We start from the raw sequence: 18,131 nt of genomic DNA on the forward strand, positions 1-18,131 counted from the left end.
CTCCCTCAAAGAGGGGGTCTCCACCTGATTTTGGGGATCCCCCCCTGCTCCTCTCCTCTCCACACCACAGCTCGCCTCATTCAGCGAGGTCTCTGGACTCTCTGGGCAGCAGGCCGAGGGAGCTGGAGGGCCTGCCATGGGAAGGAGGGGTGAGGAAGCCCATTCGCACCAGCACAGTCAATTTGGAGTGAGCCTGGACACAACCCAGCGCGGGGCCCGTCTCTGTGCAGAGGGACTGGGCAGCCCACGAAAGCACAGGTGGCCCAAGCAGGAACCGGCAGAGTTTTTGGAACTGGTCCAGCCCACTCCACTGGGGCAGAAACTACCTGGAGCCTTGGTGTCAGCAGACTGCCTCCTGGAGGTAATTCCCCTCTGCCAAGACTACCTCATTGCCATAGTAAAGAGCCCAGCTTAGAGTAAGTGGGGGGGGGGGAGAGAAAAGGGGGGGGTGGGGGGAGATCACCTTGAGAAATACAGCAATTGCTTTGCCATCCCCGTGCCTTTAAAAAGACAGGCCCCCTTCCCATCAGGAAGCCAGCCAGTGGGTTACAAGTGTGGTTCATATTTAATAATGCAATTTATATTCCACTCTCCACATAAACTATTGTAAAGGCACACTAATGTAAAAATACATCTGGCTTGTCAATAGTTTATCTTCTGGATCTGCATCTAAATCCCTGGGCATTCTTGACTTATGGCTGTTCCGACGTCTAATGAATAAAAAGGTGCAAATTACAGGCCCAGCTTTAATGCTCATCATAAAATTAGATGATAGTTGCAAAAGCAGCATTCTCCGGCCCACAGTGCAACAACAGCCGGCCATAAATAAAGGACATTTAATGGATCCCAGCACTGGGCAAAGCCCGGGAACAGTATGTTAGTGCGGAGCCTTCAATGGATCCGCCACCAGCTCAATGAAGTGATAACTGATCCATCACGTGGATTTATGTCACTGTCTGATCGCAAAGTCTCGGCCTCAGCATTGCAAATAGCCCACACAAGGCTTGCTTCCTAGTCCTGGCACCAGCAGAGCTGCCGAAACACCTGAAGGAGGCCAGGAGCTGAGCCAACAGCCTTGCCACCCCGATCCTTGGTCTCCCAGCCTCTTCTGAAATGGCTCAACGCCACTGCAAACTGAACTGTCCTCCATTGGGTGAAGGGAGCTTCTCCCTTTGGGGAGACTGCCTGGAAGCAATGGAGATCTTGTCTCCCAGGCTTCTCCCAAGACCAAAGCTTCACCCAGCCCAAGCATCAAGGGTGTGAGGGCAGCAGGCAAGGATGAAGGCAAAAGACGCAGCCAAAATAGCCAACGCCCCGGCTCGATGCTCTTCACACCAGTAGCTAAGCTGCGGGACAGACGTTTAGCCTTTAGGAAGGGAGGCAAGCTGCGCAAAAGCTGGAAAAGCACCTGGCAATTGGTGGGCAGAGAACAGGGGCAGAGGACTGTGCTTGGACCCAGGACCTCTGCACCCTGGAATGGGAGGATGGGCTTGCAAAGGCATTGGACTCTTCGTGGGCTTCCAGAAAATAGGAATGACTAACAAAACAGACTGCAACCTTGCACAACTAGCTTTTACACAGAAAATGCAATGAGAGAGTTGGGGGGGGGGGTTGGTTTGTTGGTTTCTTCCAAAAATGCAGAAGCAAATACATGAGCACTTGGCATTATTCTCCTAAAATCTAACTGTGGGTTCTCGACGTCTTACCGGAGAGCAAAACTGCAGTAAGGATGCTTTTTCCCTGGCTCCGAATCTTGCAGTGACTTGCCCCTACACAGATTGACAGAAACTGACGGAAACGAGAGATCGAAATGCAGCTTTGTCCATTAAAAGGCTCTGCATACAGGCTTTTTTGGAAGTTCTCAGGCAGCAGTCATTACATTAAAAAAAAAACCAAACAAATTAAAAATGCTAGTTTTCTGCAGGCCACAAAAAAGCTTCCAAAATCCTTTGATGATTGCATAAAAATGTCTAGACACTGGATAGATTCAGGCACTTGGGACACCCTGTTAAGGCTTCTAATTCAACTTAAGCTACTGAAAATTTATGAGAACATGTTATGCTCCCATCACACCTGTTGAAGAAAAGCTGACCTGAGCTTTCACCTGCCGAAGCAGGATCTATCTTACTTCTGCAGTAAAGTTATTGATGTCTGAGGTTAATCCAAAGTCTAAAATTCCACATCAACAGAACACGACTCGCTAGAAAAACAACACCAGCAACACACCAGCAAATGATCACCCTTCAAATTGCCCCTCACCGGTCACTGTCGCTCTCCAGTGTGGATTCCCTCTCAAGGCTGGACATCAAGAATCCACTGATCTCACCTGACGGCTCAACCTTAGAAGTGCCAGGTTGGGGCCACCCAAGTGCAGAAAGTGATGCTAACAGCATAGGAGGCATATTCCTGCCCAAACACAGGAAGTGCACCTGTGAGGCAGCTGGTGAACCTTGCTCCAACATGCGTGGGCCGTCCAATCCAGGCCTCATCCTGCCAAGACAGGTGCCCTCCCCGGCAAGAGCCACATAACTCAGACGATTCCGAGGTATCAGGTCCACATCCCTAACCCAGCCTGCAGCCTGGACATTTGCTTTTATCCACAGCCCCACAGGAGAAGAGGCCCAGGCGAACGACCCGACCCATGTGGAATGACGCAGTCCCCATCAGCCATCGCTGCTGAGGGTCATATGAACAGCATTATGGGGCTCCAAGAAAGAGGTGGAAGAGGAGCCACAAACTGAAAGCAGCCTGCGGGAATGTCCCAAAATAGATGCCTTGAAGAAAAGCCACCTATGCTGTGTAGATTTTGGCAAAGAAAAACGGGGGGAAAGACAGGTATGGAAAGGAAAGCCAAGCCTCGGCTGCAGAGGGCACTATGAAAACATCACCCACCCCTGGATTACGTCTAGAGAGAATAGCAAAAGCTCTGCTGAAAGGGCAAAGTGAACTTCAGGGAAGCCCAGTCTTTTTGCTCAGAAGTTGCAAGGTATTAACCGTTGCTCTTTGGGCTGAGGGGGAGATGAGGCATGGCACAGGATTCAAGACTGGAAATATTTCCAAGTGGGATAACAGCTAGTTCGGGATCCCTTCCAGCTAATCTGAACGCAGAAAGAACTATTTGCGAATAATCATAGGAACAGCAGAACGAAGAAGGGGAGACAAAAAGAAGAGTGCCTTTCCGTTTCATCCATGCTGACCCTGCTTTCCTGAACAGCAGCAAAATATATACCCAATAGAACCTGCAAATATCAAGAGCAAATTTTTAAAGCATGCACATACACCCCACCCCCGCAAACAATTACAAATTGCGTAGGGAACTTCGGCGACCAAAAAGTCACTGGGCTATAGGCTTCTGCCCTCAAGGACAAGTATGGAGGCAGGGCCCGCAGCTCTCTTCCTCATTGCCCAATTTCACCATCTGCACAGGGCTTGTGCAATGCCTGCGAAGTGCTGCACGAGTCCGCTTCTTTTCTTCTTTCCTCTTCACCCTTCTCAGGGCAAAAAACTTTCCACTCTGCCTTAATCTAACAAGGCCTTACCCTGTCTCTGTATTATGTACTGTATCCCGTAAATGCTGGACACCTTGTAAGTGATGTCACCAGACAAGACTAACAGCGGCACAATTCAGAGCTAGTGCAAAAGGCTGCAATCCTGCTCCAGCAAATGCGTTCAAGCAGGCACCGCCATGCATGAAGAGAGGAAACCCAACAGATTTTAACAGGGAAAACAATCCACAGTTTTGATGCCCTGCCTGCCTGGTGCTTGACGTTGTACCTTTCAACAGTTAAGGGACGCAAGTTAAGGACTTCCGAAGCTGATCTCAACATGTGGACAAATTCACAGAGAAGGATATTTCTGAGGGTACCTGGATCCTAAGTGTACACTTGCAACGGAGCACAGAAACCAGCAGCCTAAGTCAGCAGGAGCAGCAGGCTGAGCTAGGAGAGATGGACGGTGCGGTGAAGAGCCTTTCCTCCAACCCTGCCGTGAAATATCTTCCCCCTTCTTCCCTCCTCATTCCTTTTTCCTTGTGTGTCATGACTCTTCCTGAGACTGCAAAGCAGTGGGGGCAGAGACTGTCTTGTTTTGCTGACTGTACATAACCCATCTAGCAGGAGGTTTTGGCTGGGGAAAGGGATAAGGGAACTTTAGATAGATAAACCGATGGATGGACAGATGGACAGTTCAGCTGATGTTCCCCAGCTTCTCATAAAAGCACGCAGAAGACGCTCTCACTCCTCTGAGCCACAAAAGCGTTCGTGCCTCGTGTTTCTTCTGCCTTTGCTTCAACCAGCCTTCAAACACACAGGAATCGAGTCCGACAACATCCCCCTAAAAAAAGAAGGAAGACCCCAAAGCCCTCCTGCATTCGCTCTTCTCCTACCCCATTAAAGCAACACTGGGGCCCCTTAGTAACAGCCACAGTAAATCCTGCACACAGGTTCAGGCCCATCCGTATAAATAATGTAGAATGTTTTTATTTACAGACAGGTTGTAAAAGTATCAGGGAGAGAATAATGTGGAATCAGGGGACAGTGAATAATTCATAAGACCTCAGCTCCCCTCCCTCCCTGTCAGCGCTGTCTTTTCAACAGAACACAACCTTATGCCCCATAATCTAATAAAATCAAGACTAACAACCTGGCACTAACCCTCTATAAATCGGGACTTTTATTACTTGCAAAAAAGAAAGAGAAAAATTAACTATAAACCCAAAACAGGGTCAGCTCAAATATATGTCAAAACACACACACACACAGAGAAAACCACACAAAGAGAGAGACACAACAGCCTGGGTGTAGATTATTCTCTTGCACAAATGCTTTTTATCTTCTCTAAATATAACAAAGTTGGAAACAAATGCAAAGAGCAGAAAGTTCCATACAAAATCCCCAAACGGGAAAATGGGTGAAGAGAAGAACATTCTGCTCATAAATATCCAACCTGAGAGTTACACACAAGCTTCCTCCACCACCAGAACACCAACCCCCGGCATAAAAATACTTGGCAGGTAATGAAACAGAAATTTCTCCCACTTTGCACAAGCCTTCCGATGCCCACATCTAGAAACAGGAGTCTAGAGAGCATCCAAAATGAACAAGGGAGTTAAGGGGGGGAAATCCAATTTCCAAAAGCACTGTTGAAAACCCAAGCTGTATATTCAGCCAGCAAGTCTGCTTGGCTGCGAGAACTGCAAAGTCATACAAATAATTATTTTTAAAAGGGTCCTGCCTTCAGTGCTGGACTTTCTGGCAGCAACCAGTGGTTTATCTAGACAGCAGCTGTGTGATTTAGTGCTAAACTAAACTCAGGGAAGAAGGAAATGTGTCAGTCCATCTGTCAGCACCACAGCCATGAAATCGAGACACTTGAAACTCATTGTGCATACCAAGGGGGTGTTGGGCGCGCACCTTGGGGTCGTTCTGTTTTTACAACCCATTGATTCATTCTCCTTAGCTTAAATCTGTCAGAAAGTTGCAGTAACATCTTCAGTCACTAGATGGAAGCCTTCCTCAAACAGCGCACATTAGCAGTTGATTCAGACTGGAGCTGGGAGAGATTAATGGCCCAAGAGATTTATATGATCCTCCCCCTCCCCTTTGCAGGGAAAGGAGTGAATGCAGGCTCTTCCTTCAGAGGGCCATGGAGGGGGGTGTTGGGGGCAGCAGGCATGGTGTCACAGGCCTTGCAATGGCCATGTTCACATGTCACCCTAAGCTGCCCATGAATAAGTTAGACGGTGTGGCTGTTTGTGGAACAACCCACTGTACTCTTGACTTACTCTGGCTTCTTCTCCCACTCTTTCTACCTCAATCCTCCAGCCAGTTCCAGCTCATATTCCAAGGTCCCTTGCAGCAGGACCTGCTTGTCTCCCAGCCCTAATGCAATCCCTTTTCATTCACTATCATTGCTTCTCTTTTCTCGGAGCCTCAAAAATGCAAAATTGTACCTATTTCAACCCTTGGAAACTGTGCCATCGTTTTCATATTTTTTCAGTCTCTCACAAGGGCACACTTATGGCTGTCTAATCAGTGCAGTCTTGTCTGGTCAATTCCCTTGTGAGTTTCAGCTGTCAAGGAAGCAGCCAAGTGGAATTGGTAACTCACACTGAAATTGACAAGATGAGACTGCACAAAGGCTAATTTGGGTGCAGTTGCCAGGGTCCAACTGCCAAGACGTACCCTGAAAAGTAGTGATAAATGCGGGGAAAACAGCAAAGGAAGGTGCACGAAAAGGGGTGTGTGAGAGACACACAGCAACGCCCTCTTAGCAGGGTAATCCTATGGCTTTAAGAGGTAAAGTGACACTTCTCGGTGTACTCAACCGTTTGTGAATCTCCAGCCAGCCCAAACAGGGGAGATATGCGCTCCCCTCGTTGCCACAGCTACTGCTGTTCCCTGCCTCACCACCCCTTCCCCATTGTCTGTGACCTACTGTTATTTCTTTTAAAACTGAAGGTACCAAAGACTGGATTCAAAACCTTCCCCACGCCAACTACCTGAGCTCTGTTCTGGAGCAATTCTGCAAGCAGCCAGATTATTCTAAATATCCACACACTTTCCCTTCTTCTGTTCTTGCACCACCGCCTACAACAGTCAGTATCCCTCCAGCACCTGGATCTCAGAAGCAAAATGCCATATAAAAAAACAGGCACCAATCTGCTTGTTTAAAAGAGGGGCAGGCTCATTCCGGTCTGGGACGGAGGCCGCCTGCTCCAGGGCTCCCCCTGGCTCACCTGTCACCTCCCACAGCCATGCCGGCAGGTTGCCCTGAGCAAAAGGGGAAGCAGCCCCCAGCCCCACTGATTATATTTCCTCTTTTTGGCGTGCCAGCTCACTGGCAGGGTTCTATTGACCAACTGTGGCCATTCTGGAAGTCCTTCAGGTCGAAGAGTGGGATACAAATTCTGTAAATAAACAAAGAAACAAATGCGTCGAGCTCATGCCCTTGAAGTCAACAAGTTCAGCCTCAAACATTGCAGGGCAGCCTGGAAAGACTTTTGCCTGGGACCTTGGACAGCCCACCACCAGCTGCGCTGGACAGAACCGGCTTTTGACAGCACTGTAAAAGGCAGCTCCTTGAGCTGGAACAGAACGTCAGATCTGGAAGGGGAGCGCTGCCTCCCCCCCCCACACACACACACCCCCCCGCATCCCCATTAGAGAATACAAGGAAAGCAGAAGTGCCGGGCAGAACCCTCCTTTGCACGCTGAGAAATGCTACAAAAGCCGGCAGGAAAGTGGAGCCATCTGCTGCCAGGAGCTGGTCACGTGGCGGCCGCCACTGCTCCAGGCTGCAATTTGCTTTGCTGCGCTTTAAAAGCCTTCCAGATGTGTCAGGCGTCTCCCCCCACCGGCAGCCGCTTCAGCATCAGCGACAGGAGCCTGCCTCAATTTGTTCAGACTCCTCCAGGGGATGACAAATGCGGAGAAGGAAAAGAAAAGCAGCCACTTCATGCTGTGGAGATGCGTCCCCACCCCGCTGCCCCACACACACACACACACACACACACACACACACGGGGGGGGGTGGTAACGCTGTCTTCTCTCCTCCTCTGCAGAAGATTACAAATCCCACAGGAAAACTCCCGTCCATCAGCCAAACCTGACCTGGACCTGGGAAAGGGCTTCAGGGGCCAAGGGGCCCTGAAGGCTTGAAGAGCAGCAGTGGAGCTTTTGGGCAGGGGTCAGCCAGGCAAGAAGAGAAGGTCAGGGGACTTGGGTGTCCCATGGCCCCTGGCTGGAGTTCAGTCCCCCACTCTGCATGCACAAGACCCCTGGGGTGTCCATCTAAAATGTCAGGGAGCTGATGGCAGAAAAGGCCCTCCTTTGCCCAAGTTCCTGAAGGACCACGTCTACTGAGAGCCCACAATACTGAGCTTCCTTGGCCCAGGAAGCACGGGGCGAGTGTTGCAACCTCTGTGGAGCAGCAGAGAGATGAAGACGATTCCAGAAGGCTGTGCTCAGGAATGAGGACCAGAAGTGGGGCTATTTCCCTGGTCCTGCAGAAAAGCTTCGTTCCTTTTCTTCTTCCCTGCCCATCGCTTTTTTCCTTGCGCATCCTCTCTTTCGGAATGCAAGCGCAAGCGCAGAGACTGAACTGCTTTACTGATTATACCTAAACCGCGGCAGGGGCCTTAGAAGTAGCTTGGCTGAGGATCCAAATAGAAACCCAGCCCTCCAGGGGTCCCTGTAATGACACCCCTTTCCACTGCCCCCGTTGTTCCATGGTTCCCTGGCTTTTATACTTTTGTTCTCCATTGCTTCCACCTCGTGGACCAAGCCCCTCCCACCGCTGCAAGGCGGCTCCCAGGGGCGTCCAGAAATGAGATTTTGCCCCGGGGCTGCAAGAGTTCCGCACCCCACGTCCAGAGGCTCCTGGAACCCTCCTCTGCCCATCTCCATCTTGCAGACAACCAGCTAAAATCACAGAAAAAGCAGGGTGGAGGCAGCCTGCTCCTTGCCAGTCCTCTGAAAGGGACTATCCCTTGAACCCGGGGCCAGTCCAGCAGCCAGTCCATGCAACCAGCATCCACACTGCCAAACCCACAGCCACTTCTGTCCCCGTCAAGCAGTGGGGGGCAAGAAGCGGGTTCGGCAAAGCCAGCCCACCCGCGGAAAGATGCTACCTCGCCAGCCAGAGCACCGGTTTTGATGTACGCGAGTGCTTTCCATATAACGCGATAAAAGCGAGTCCCCAGCTGGCACAATGATTTGATAATTCTCCCTTAACACCCATCAAATTAAAGCAACGTCCAAGGCCCGTCTGAAGTGGCACTGATAGGTATGAAACTTTAATGAGATTTAATGGTTCTGGCCTACTTTTCTCCGAGTGCTTGGGCTGACGTTTACGAACATTTAATTTTCCAGGACTCGACCTCTTTTTTGCCTCTTGGTCTCTGATCCCTTCCTCCCCAGCTCTTCCCACCCCACCCGGCCGCTTCTCCCGTGCACTCTCGCTCGCACATCCACTTTCCCCTTTACACACATGCACACACAGATGGTTTATGTTAGCACTGCGCTCCATGCCACCATCCCGGCCCACATCGCAGCTTGTCAAGGATGATCAGAGAAGATCTTGCACAGGCCGCTCCTGCATCCCTCTCCCTTGCACAGAGAGAGGCTGCGGGGCGATCGCATCAGAGAGGAAAAGGGGAGCGCAGAGAGAAGGAATTTTTAAAAGGGACTCGGTACAGGTCCTAGCAGTCAAACTTTATGGCTTCACATAGGGGCCAAAAAGGGCCCCCATGGCCACCCCAATGACACAGTGCAGGCCTCCAAGTCAAGGCACCGCAGACCTGAAAGGTTATGCTGTACTCAGGGACCTTCGCAGTGGGGCGTCACCCATCTCTGGGGTGCTAGCCTACAGGCTAAGCATTCTGCTGCCCCCTGGTGGAGCCACACTGACTTGCCCCCTTGCTCATTATTTTATTGGGGTTAAGGGAGAACTATTGCAAAACTGTAAGAGGGATGCTTAGGGAACACTCCTGGGGGTTGGGCCAAGACCCACTGGGCTGAGAATCTTCCCACTGCCGAGGAGAGAATGGCAGCGCTTGACTGGAACCTCAGAGGTGCAATATGGCAAGAAATGAAGATCAACCCGCTTCTTCCTCTACTTAACGGGTTCCATCCAAGCCCTGTCCAGCCTCTTCCCACACGCCATCACCTGTGCAGGTAGGAAGGATGTCTGAAGTGGCAGGCTTTCTATATCTGAAGGCAACGGGAGGAAAGTCTGCATTCAACACAGGAAGCCTAACCAGGAGAAGTCTCCAACGCATGAAGGGGACTGGAAAGCGGCCGCCCACCAGCAAGGCCGGCCACCTCAGGGGCTCCTCGCCTCTCCCCACACCTTCAGTCACAGCTGAACAGCCTGGGCTGGCGATCAGCCACCTGGGGCCTGCCACACCCCACCTAACCCCTAACAATCACCCACACTGGCTGGGCACCTCAGGTATTGTCCTTCAAAACACCTGGATGGCCTGGGCCGCGGGTGTCTGGCCAAGGCAGCCATGTGGAACTGGCGCCAATTAAGGGAGCCTGCGAGGTGTCCCCGCAACCACCATGTGTCACTACTGCAGAGGATGATGGGACTCCACCTTCTGGATGGCAGGGCCCCTAGCAGCATTCGCCACACACGGCCGCATTTAAGCACGGATAACTATCCCCCTTGCAAAGCCCCCACAGGCTGAGGCTGGCTCATCCCCCTCTTTCAAAGACAGAATTTGCTCCATCAGAGAGCGAGGAAGGATACACCGCAGGAATGAACTCACCCACCAATTTCCAACCCTGCACAGCTTGGGAATTTTCCCTGTGAGCCCTTTTCTCTCTCTCTCTCTCTGACCTGTCACTTCCCTTCTCCAGCTTTTGGCAAGGAACAAGAAGCAAGAAGAACCTGAAACACTGGGGAACCTTATCAATTCTCCCAGGAGAATAGAGGGGGCAGATCTGAGCCAGGGGAGGAATAAAGCGGAGGGAGGGAGCAGAAAAAGAAAGACGGAGCCTTAAAGCCAGCTCACTCGTTTATCATTCCGGCTGCGTCGTGCATCTTGAAAGCACAGACACAAGAATGTAATGTCATAACATTCGCAGTTCAATAACCCCTGCTTCACAAGACGGCTTGAACTGTCAGAGGAGTTGGGAGGTAAACATTTCAGCTCAGGGGCTGAGCAGGGAGTGGAGGCAGAGATAAGCGGAGGAGAAAGGGGGAGAGAGAGCGCGTTCCACATTGGCATCTAGCTTCGGGGCATGTTAAAAAATATTCCCCTGCAGTAAATCCAGATCTGGAGCTCTGCGGGCTGGGAGGAGGGAGGGAAGAGGGCTGGAGAAAGGCCCATGATAACAAACGACCCGATCGTGAGCCAGACACCTTTATTGTTCTGAAATGTCTCCCAGCCAAGTTATGAATCTACAGCTTGACCCCGGGCCGTCAGCTTGTTATACGGCAGAGACAAAACTGGCTGCTGTCACGGCATCAAGACCCAGGCAGGAGGGCAGGTTGCTCTGAACTGCCCCCAATTCCCCTGCCTCGCCCTGCCCCCAGTTCCCCGAAGCCGCAAGCTGGATGCTGCCAACCTACTCAGTGGGTAATTACCGCGCCGGCTTGCAAGCAATAAAGCAGGCAGGAGTGTGTATCCACCAGCCCCGGACGTGCATGCAAGCGGCGCTTCTGTACGGAGGCATGCTGAGGGAGAACGGGCCACGCTCGGCCACGGTGGGTCCTGTGTGGCCGGGTCCCTGGGTGCCTTTATCCCATGCCGTTCCTGGGCACGAAGCATGCCCGTGATGGGGCAAAGAGAGCGAGACCCACCGCTTGTGACTGAGCTAGGGGGGTAGTCTAGCTAGCTCTGCGGGGAGGAGAAAGCTGGGGAAATGCAGGCCCTTCAAAAGACGGTGGGGGCAGGCTGTGCTGTATATTATTTACCATATTTATATGTTGCCTCAAGACAATCCACATGGCAAACAAGTAAATAAAACCATCATAAGACACCGTCTCCAGCAAACAAGCAGAGGCATCAAAACACGTGCAAAGCAAGCGCAAGAGAAGCTGTGTTGCCGGGTTTTTCCTTGATGGCGGCAAAGGGGAGGCTGGCAGCAGCCGCGGGCAAACAAGTCGCCCCAGGAGAAAAGGCCCCGCTCTTCCGCGGCCACCCCCTCACTCCAGAAGGTGAGGGGCGCCTGGTGAATCCGGCTGCACGTCAGAATCCGGCTGCCAAGCAGAGGGAAAGCCAGGCAGCGTGAGCCACACATGGCAGACGGGGTCAGCCAGCGGCGACCCTCAGTGCCTTCCAGCGGCCACGCCTGAACCCTCTTTGCACCGGGCCCCATTGGCTGTGGGGAGTTGCTGCGCCCCAGAGCATCCTGCTTTTTTACTGGTCCAGAGCAGGGCACTGATGGGTGCTGTTGCTCCTAAGACCAACCCCAGGAGAGGCGGCCTTGAGCCTCCCCTCCCATGGCAAACAGCCACACATCCTTTAGGAACCGCCCCCCACCATGGTGCTTCGAACAATCACACTGCAGTGCACGGAGGCACCAGCAGGGGGTGCTCCCGAGGCACTCCCCAAGTGACAAAAGCCCTTTGCCCCCCGCCCACCACGGGCACCCCCATAACTGCTTCTGCAGGCAAGCACAGATTTTCAATTCAGGCCTTAGCGTGTAAGTCGCACCACAGGTTTCGAAGTGGCCGAGCGTGGTTTATTTTTAACTGTTGTGCTTTAATTGTCTTTTTAATTTATTTGTATTCATGTTGTGTTTTAATTAAGATTTGGTTCTTAATGTGCCTTTTTATTATCAGTAGCTGCCATTTTGGGTGGAAAAACAAGATATAAATTAAACAAAGAGAACAGGGGATGAAGGGCAGTAAAAAGATTGTGTGTGTGTGCATGCGCGCGCACACAAGCTTCATGAGGAAGGGGATGATTAAAAGGAAATTGAGGAGCTGTAGCCTCACAAAGTAATTCTGAGCCCACATGCCCTAAGTTGCCACTAAGGTGGAAAAGCTCGCATTTCTGGACACTTCGATTCACCGGCAAAGGTTTCTACGACTTGTTGCACATAAGCAACAAGCAAGCAAGCAAGCAAGCCCGTTCACACAGAAAGCTGGCCTTGAATGGCTGGCTCCATGCAGCGTGTAGCCTGCCTGGGACAACGGCCTGGATGCAAACCATCCTTCAGCTCGCCTCTCCCAGCCCCCAAAGCACCCCCACCCTGCCAACTGCCCCCGGAGTGATCAGAAAGGATACTCCGCAGACAGAGACGCAAGCAAACATTCTGTGGTGTGCGGCAGTCGCTCTGGGTCAGCGCTTTGCCGAGCAATTCCCCAGGGCACCTGCGATGGCCCCCCTTGGAGCCTGGCGCTGCATGGAGGCCAGCAGCCTGCAAGCACTGAGGAGGGGGCGAGCCGCTCGCGGGCCTCCCAGGGTTTCTGGACTGCACCAGAGGAGCAGGAGCTCCGTGGCGGAGCCACCGCACGGCCCCTCGCCCCACCCCAAGGGCAACCCAGGGAGGGCTCAGAAGGAATCCTGCTGGAGCCCGGCAGAATGGCTGCCAGCCAGTGATGGCAGCGCTGGGCCGGATGGGACGGGCCAAGGGACAGACACGGGCCTCCGCCTGCAGAGGCAACGGTGAGCAGCCAATGGGATGTGCGGCCCTGGCGAGGACCGGAGGGCCACAAGCCGCTCGCCAAGAGCGGCTGGCTAGTCCTCACTGAGCTCACGGAGCGGCTGCTGGCCCTGGAGAGCGAGACACTCGGGGACGCTCCGCCCCTTCGAGGCACCGCCATCCTCACACACCTCGAGGTTAACCCACCAGCTCCGGCTCGTCCCTTTGCAGCCAGGCCAGTGGGAGGGAGCGCAAGGTGGGGATGAAGCCACCCTTGTGCAGCCGGAAAGCACGTGGAAGCCTTGCTGTCATGAGACAGCCCAAGCCGCCCCTGGCAGCATCTGGCCCCAGCCGGCTCAGCGCCGCCACGAGCCAGCCGGGCGGACCGAGCTCTGGCTGCAGACGCCACCAGCCAGGACAGACAGCACTTCGGGGGACGGGGGGGAGACAGCATGCAATGCCCGGTGCAAAGCCGATGCCACAGCTCAGGGGCGCCGAAAACGCGTTCCTTGCCTTTAAGGTGGACTCCCCACCTTTCTCGACAAGATAAACTTACTTCTCAGCCACCTTTGGCAGAGCATCCGTGACCAAAACACACAGCAAAAAACAGCCAGAGTATTTATTATATTTTTATTCCAACCTTCAGTAACTGAAAACCCCCATTCGTTGTGGTTTAAATACAGCATAAAATACAAAATAATGCAGATCTGAAAAGCATAAAAACACAAAGGCTAAAAGGCCATGAGATATCTGAAAGGCTGAGAAAAAGGAGACATGATAGCACTAAAATTACACTTCAAAGGCCTGGGGTAATAAACCAAAACAAACACAGAAACAGACAGTAAAACTGTAATATCCAGCAATCAAGGGTAGCTATGCAGGATGCCTTAGCCAGCCTCAAATGGCTCCTGAGAAAAGCCAGACTTTCCTCCCAGCTTCAGAAGGCACCTGGTTTGGGGCCAAGGGGCCTTCCAAGTAAGAAGGGCAACCTGCAGGGTTGGCACCACCACTAAGAAGGCCTGCAAATTTTATGCAAATAAAAACAGCGGTTACTATGCCTCAGAGAGTGATGGCGGACATTCCCTGGGACAACGAGATGTGCTTGGGCTTTCCTCCCACCCTCTTAACCTACATTTTTAACATGCTTCCTTGGCTCATGCAGGAGGGTGTCCCCTCATCCAGGTCCCTGCTCAATGCAGGAATCCAGAGGTGCAGCAGCCCAGCAAATGGCTGCCCTGAAGGTCAAAGATCTGCCCTACCACACCATATGGCAGCACTTGATTCACAGAAGCCTACACTCAAAGGGACCTCACAAGGTCATCTAGTCCAACCCACTCTGGAGGAGCAGAATCACCTGAATAGAAATGCTAACACAGAGGAATAACCTTAGTTTTCTGCTCTGTCCTTCAGTGACATGCAGATTCACCCGTATGAATGGGTTCCAATCACCTTCATTGCAAGAGGCCTTGATAAAGGCATGAGACCACACAAGAAGCTTCAGATGCCCACCATGGACCCCCTTGTCCAGCCCACAGGATCACGGTGCCCACCCTCTCACACCCCTCACTGCTACAGATTAGGCCGGCAGGAACCCTCTGGGGTCTCTGGCACCTAAGGCAAACATGCTTTCCCCAACAAGCATTTCCAGAAAGTTAATATTACCCCCTGTATGCAGCATTTAATTACATCATTTAAAAACTTGTTTTAATGGAAGCGAGCCGTAAACACAATTCAAGCCGTGAAATAATTAAATAAATCTTCAGCGCGCAGAGGGCAGCCATTTCCCTTGTGCCCTGCACAGTGTTGGGGGGTGGGGGTGGGGGAAGCGTCCCCAGCGCCGTGGTTCCCCAAGACGCAATCACACATCCGATGCCGCCACGCAAGCCTTCGGAAGGCAGACTTCCTCCGCGCGGCACCCTGAGCCGTGGGCTCCGGGCCAGCCCGTGGAGCGCAGCGACTCGCCACACCGCGCCAGCTGGTCTAAAATGGCAGCCAGGCGGGAGCGGGGCGAGGGGGGCGGGCACTCCCCACGCCGGGCGGGAGACGAGGCCCGGCAGAGCGGGCGCGCGCCTCCGGTCTCCCGCAAGGCAGAGAGAAGTGGGTCAGAAGGGCTTTGCCGCCGCTGCCTGACGCTGACGTGCGGCAACAGGCCCCTGGGTCTCGCTCTCCAGAACACCTGCTAAGGTCGCGGCGCCCCAGGGCAACCGTTCCGAGGAGGATCGCGGCGAGGCGGCAGGAGCAAGTGCAGGCCTCGCAACCGAGCAAGAAGCCGCCTGCCCGCCCGCCCGCCCGCCACTTGGCACGACTACACAGCAGCCGCCACCGCCGCCTCCGGAGCAGGTGACAGACGTGCCAGTGTTTACTCTATTATGAGGAAGCCGCCAGCCTGGCCCTGGCCGCAACAAAAGCAGGAAGCGGGGAGAAAGCATGAGGGGATTAACCCTGCCATCCCTGTGAGAAGGCAGCGCGGCGGCTCTCGGGGTCTCGCCCGCAGGCCAAGGGAGCTGGCGGAGCGTGGCCAGCCCACCACCCAGGCATCCGGCCTGCACTGCCCGCAACCCCTTTCTTAATCCGCTCGGGGTCTTGCAGGGGCTTCTGGCTCCCGCAGCGAAACGGGTCCAGCCACACGCAGAGCCAACCCAAGCCAAGCGTTCGCTTTCCAGGGCAGGCGGACAGATGCGGGCATGAAAGCTCACGCAAAAAGAGGGTGGGAGGGAAGGAAGGGCACCGCACTGCAGCTACTCGGCTCGTACAGGCAATCCCAGAGAGGCCCGGACATAACAGCTTAGAGATTCTGTCATACAGAGTGGGAAGCATGTACATTTTTGAATATTACTGGCATTAAAAACACCACGATAGTTTGAAGCCGGCGGCACTCTCGAGCAGTTAGACCACAACTCTCTGCTTCCTCCAGCCTTGCTGGAAGTCATGGGTCAACGCCTCCAAGGGCACCAGTTTGATCTGGAACAATTGCAAGCAACCAGTTTGGCACTAACAGCACTGTGGGTCCAGGCCCCTGCTTCATCCAATACAAGTGCCCGGCCCTATTTCTCATCCTGATTGCAAGTGGGCAAATTGAAAGATGTCTATGCAGACTTAAGGTAATATTTCTGGCCCTTTATCAGCAATGATTTAAATGTATCTATCCTTATTCATTTTTAAAAGTACTGTTACTCTTTCTCATTTCCTTTTCGCATGTCATTTTAGATGTATTTTATTTTCCAAAAACAGCAAGACTTTTTCAGTAAATAGAAGTTTTGTTTCCATAGTCCTGAACAGCTTGCCCCTTTCCTTGGCTCCTGGAAAGACCATCATCCGAGATCTGAAATGTTCTCCTGTCCCTGAGGAAGGAAAAACGGATCACGCTGCCTTCACAGAATGGAGCAGAGATAGATCACTTTTGGCTACTGATGCTCCCAGCGCACCACAGAGAAAGGAAGAGGCAGTGCTTTTAGAAGTCATTAATCTGCAGCCTCCTCTAGTGATTCCACCGCATCTCAACCCAAGAGCCTGCTTACTGCTGAAAGGGAACAGGAGGCAAGCCGACACCACCCCGCCACACACCACAAGCACACAAAGGGATGCTCCTCCCAGAGATACACGCACTGGCATCCTCACCGCTGCCTGGAGCGATCCTTCGCTGCAGTCGCCCTGCTAGGCCAAACCGGCCAGGAGCTACTCGCTGCCCCAGAGCCAAGAGGCTGCTGGTCATCTGAGGTGACCTACAAGCTCCCAGGCCTCTCTGGGCACCACACACCAACAGTCAGCACAAGAGCTGGCCCTCTTCTCCAGAGCTGTGGCCAGCCTGTGGAGCTCCCCGGCCCAGGGGGTGTCTGCCAGCAGCACCCTCCCTGACAGGGCCCTCCTGTCCCGCCACCCTCGGCCCAGCCAAGACTGGCTCTTGCTTCGTTTTGCTTCAGATCCCTTCCCAGCTTCCAAAAAGGCTGCGTTTGCTGTTATGACCACTTTCCTCCTCAGCTGCGGCCATGTCATTCGATTTGGTTCTTTATTTCTTCCCTTTCGCGTAATAAGGAGCCTGATGCAGCTTCAAGCAAGACAGAACGGCAGGACACACCTCTTACAATAAGGCGGGCAAACCCCACCCAACAAAGATAACAACGCTTATCGGTTTAAACCAGAAGCACAAAGCCTCTTTCTCCCCAAGAGCCCGATTCCCTTTTGGAAAGGCTTTGGGGGGCACGTTTTGGCCCCGGGTTGGGCTGCAGGCAAAAGGGGCAAGCTCAAGGAAGCCAATCTCCTTTTACTGGAAGCTCTGACTGGCAGGCACTGAGCCTCCAAGACACAACTCGGGCTGTTGGAAGGCTGGAAAATCACACCAAGGCCAGAAAACTGCAACATGCGTGGAGAGGAAGGCCCTTGCCGAGTCCTCCCCGTGACGCTCTGGCAGCTGCTAGTGGAGGGCCTGCGCATTCCTTCCAAGCCACCACAGCCACAGCTGACCGATCGGACAGGCAGAGGTCCCAGTCCCTGCCCCCTCTCTCCTAGGGGAATTAGTGGCAGCTGCAGCTCTGGTCCCAACAGCTCCTGCGCTCGCCCATTTGACCGAATCAGAGTTGCGAAGCCCAGAAGCGGCTCCTTCCCCTGGAGCAGGGTGCCGACGCTGAGGCGGGGGTCACACCCTGCCGGCTTGGGTCCCTCTGGTGTCCTCTCCCCCTTCCTCTGGTTCCCCGCTCTTTCCTGGCACTGTGGATTACTTGGTAGTCTGGCCACACGCATTGCAAAAGGCCGACTGACTCCCCAAAGGCTTAACTCCTGGCAGTAAGAGCTTTAAAAGAACATCTTTTCTTCATTCAGTCATTCCGTTTCTATCCTACCTGTTTCTCTCTTGCAAGAGCCCTGGGCAGCTTATATAGCCCCCTCTGGTTCGACCCGCATGACGACCCAGAGGGGTAGGAGAGGCTGAGCGTCAGTGACGGGCCCAGAGTGACCCAGTAAGCATCAGGGCTGCACATGGACCCGATTCTGCAGCAGGTACAAGAGCGTGACTTGACAGGGCGCTGCTGTTCCTTGGAG

At 53.2% G+C, this 18,131-nt stretch overlaps 1 protein-coding gene and 1 long non-coding RNA gene across 2 annotated transcripts in view; one reads left to right on the forward strand and one right to left on the reverse strand.

Annotated features, from left to right (window-relative positions):
• GSE1 (Gse1 coiled-coil protein) overlaps nt 1–18,131 on the reverse strand; it is a 197,711-nt gene that overhangs the window by 167,062 nt on the left and 12,518 nt on the right. The gene's annotated exons all lie outside the window — the stretch shown is intronic.
• LOC123022248 lies at nt 15,451–17,911 on the forward strand. The gene is made up of 2 exons (XR_006414502.1): nt 15,451–16,198; nt 16,367–17,911. It is a non-coding gene; the product is annotated as an uncharacterized LOC123022248 (long non-coding RNA).

The sequence above is a fragment of the Varanus komodoensis genome, unplaced genomic scaffold (assembly GCF_004798865.1).
Source record: "Varanus komodoensis strain SLA01 unplaced genomic scaffold, ASM479886v1 scaffold19, whole genome shotgun sequence".
NCBI classification, from domain to species: domain Eukaryota; kingdom Metazoa; phylum Chordata; class Lepidosauria; order Squamata; family Varanidae; genus Varanus; species Varanus komodoensis.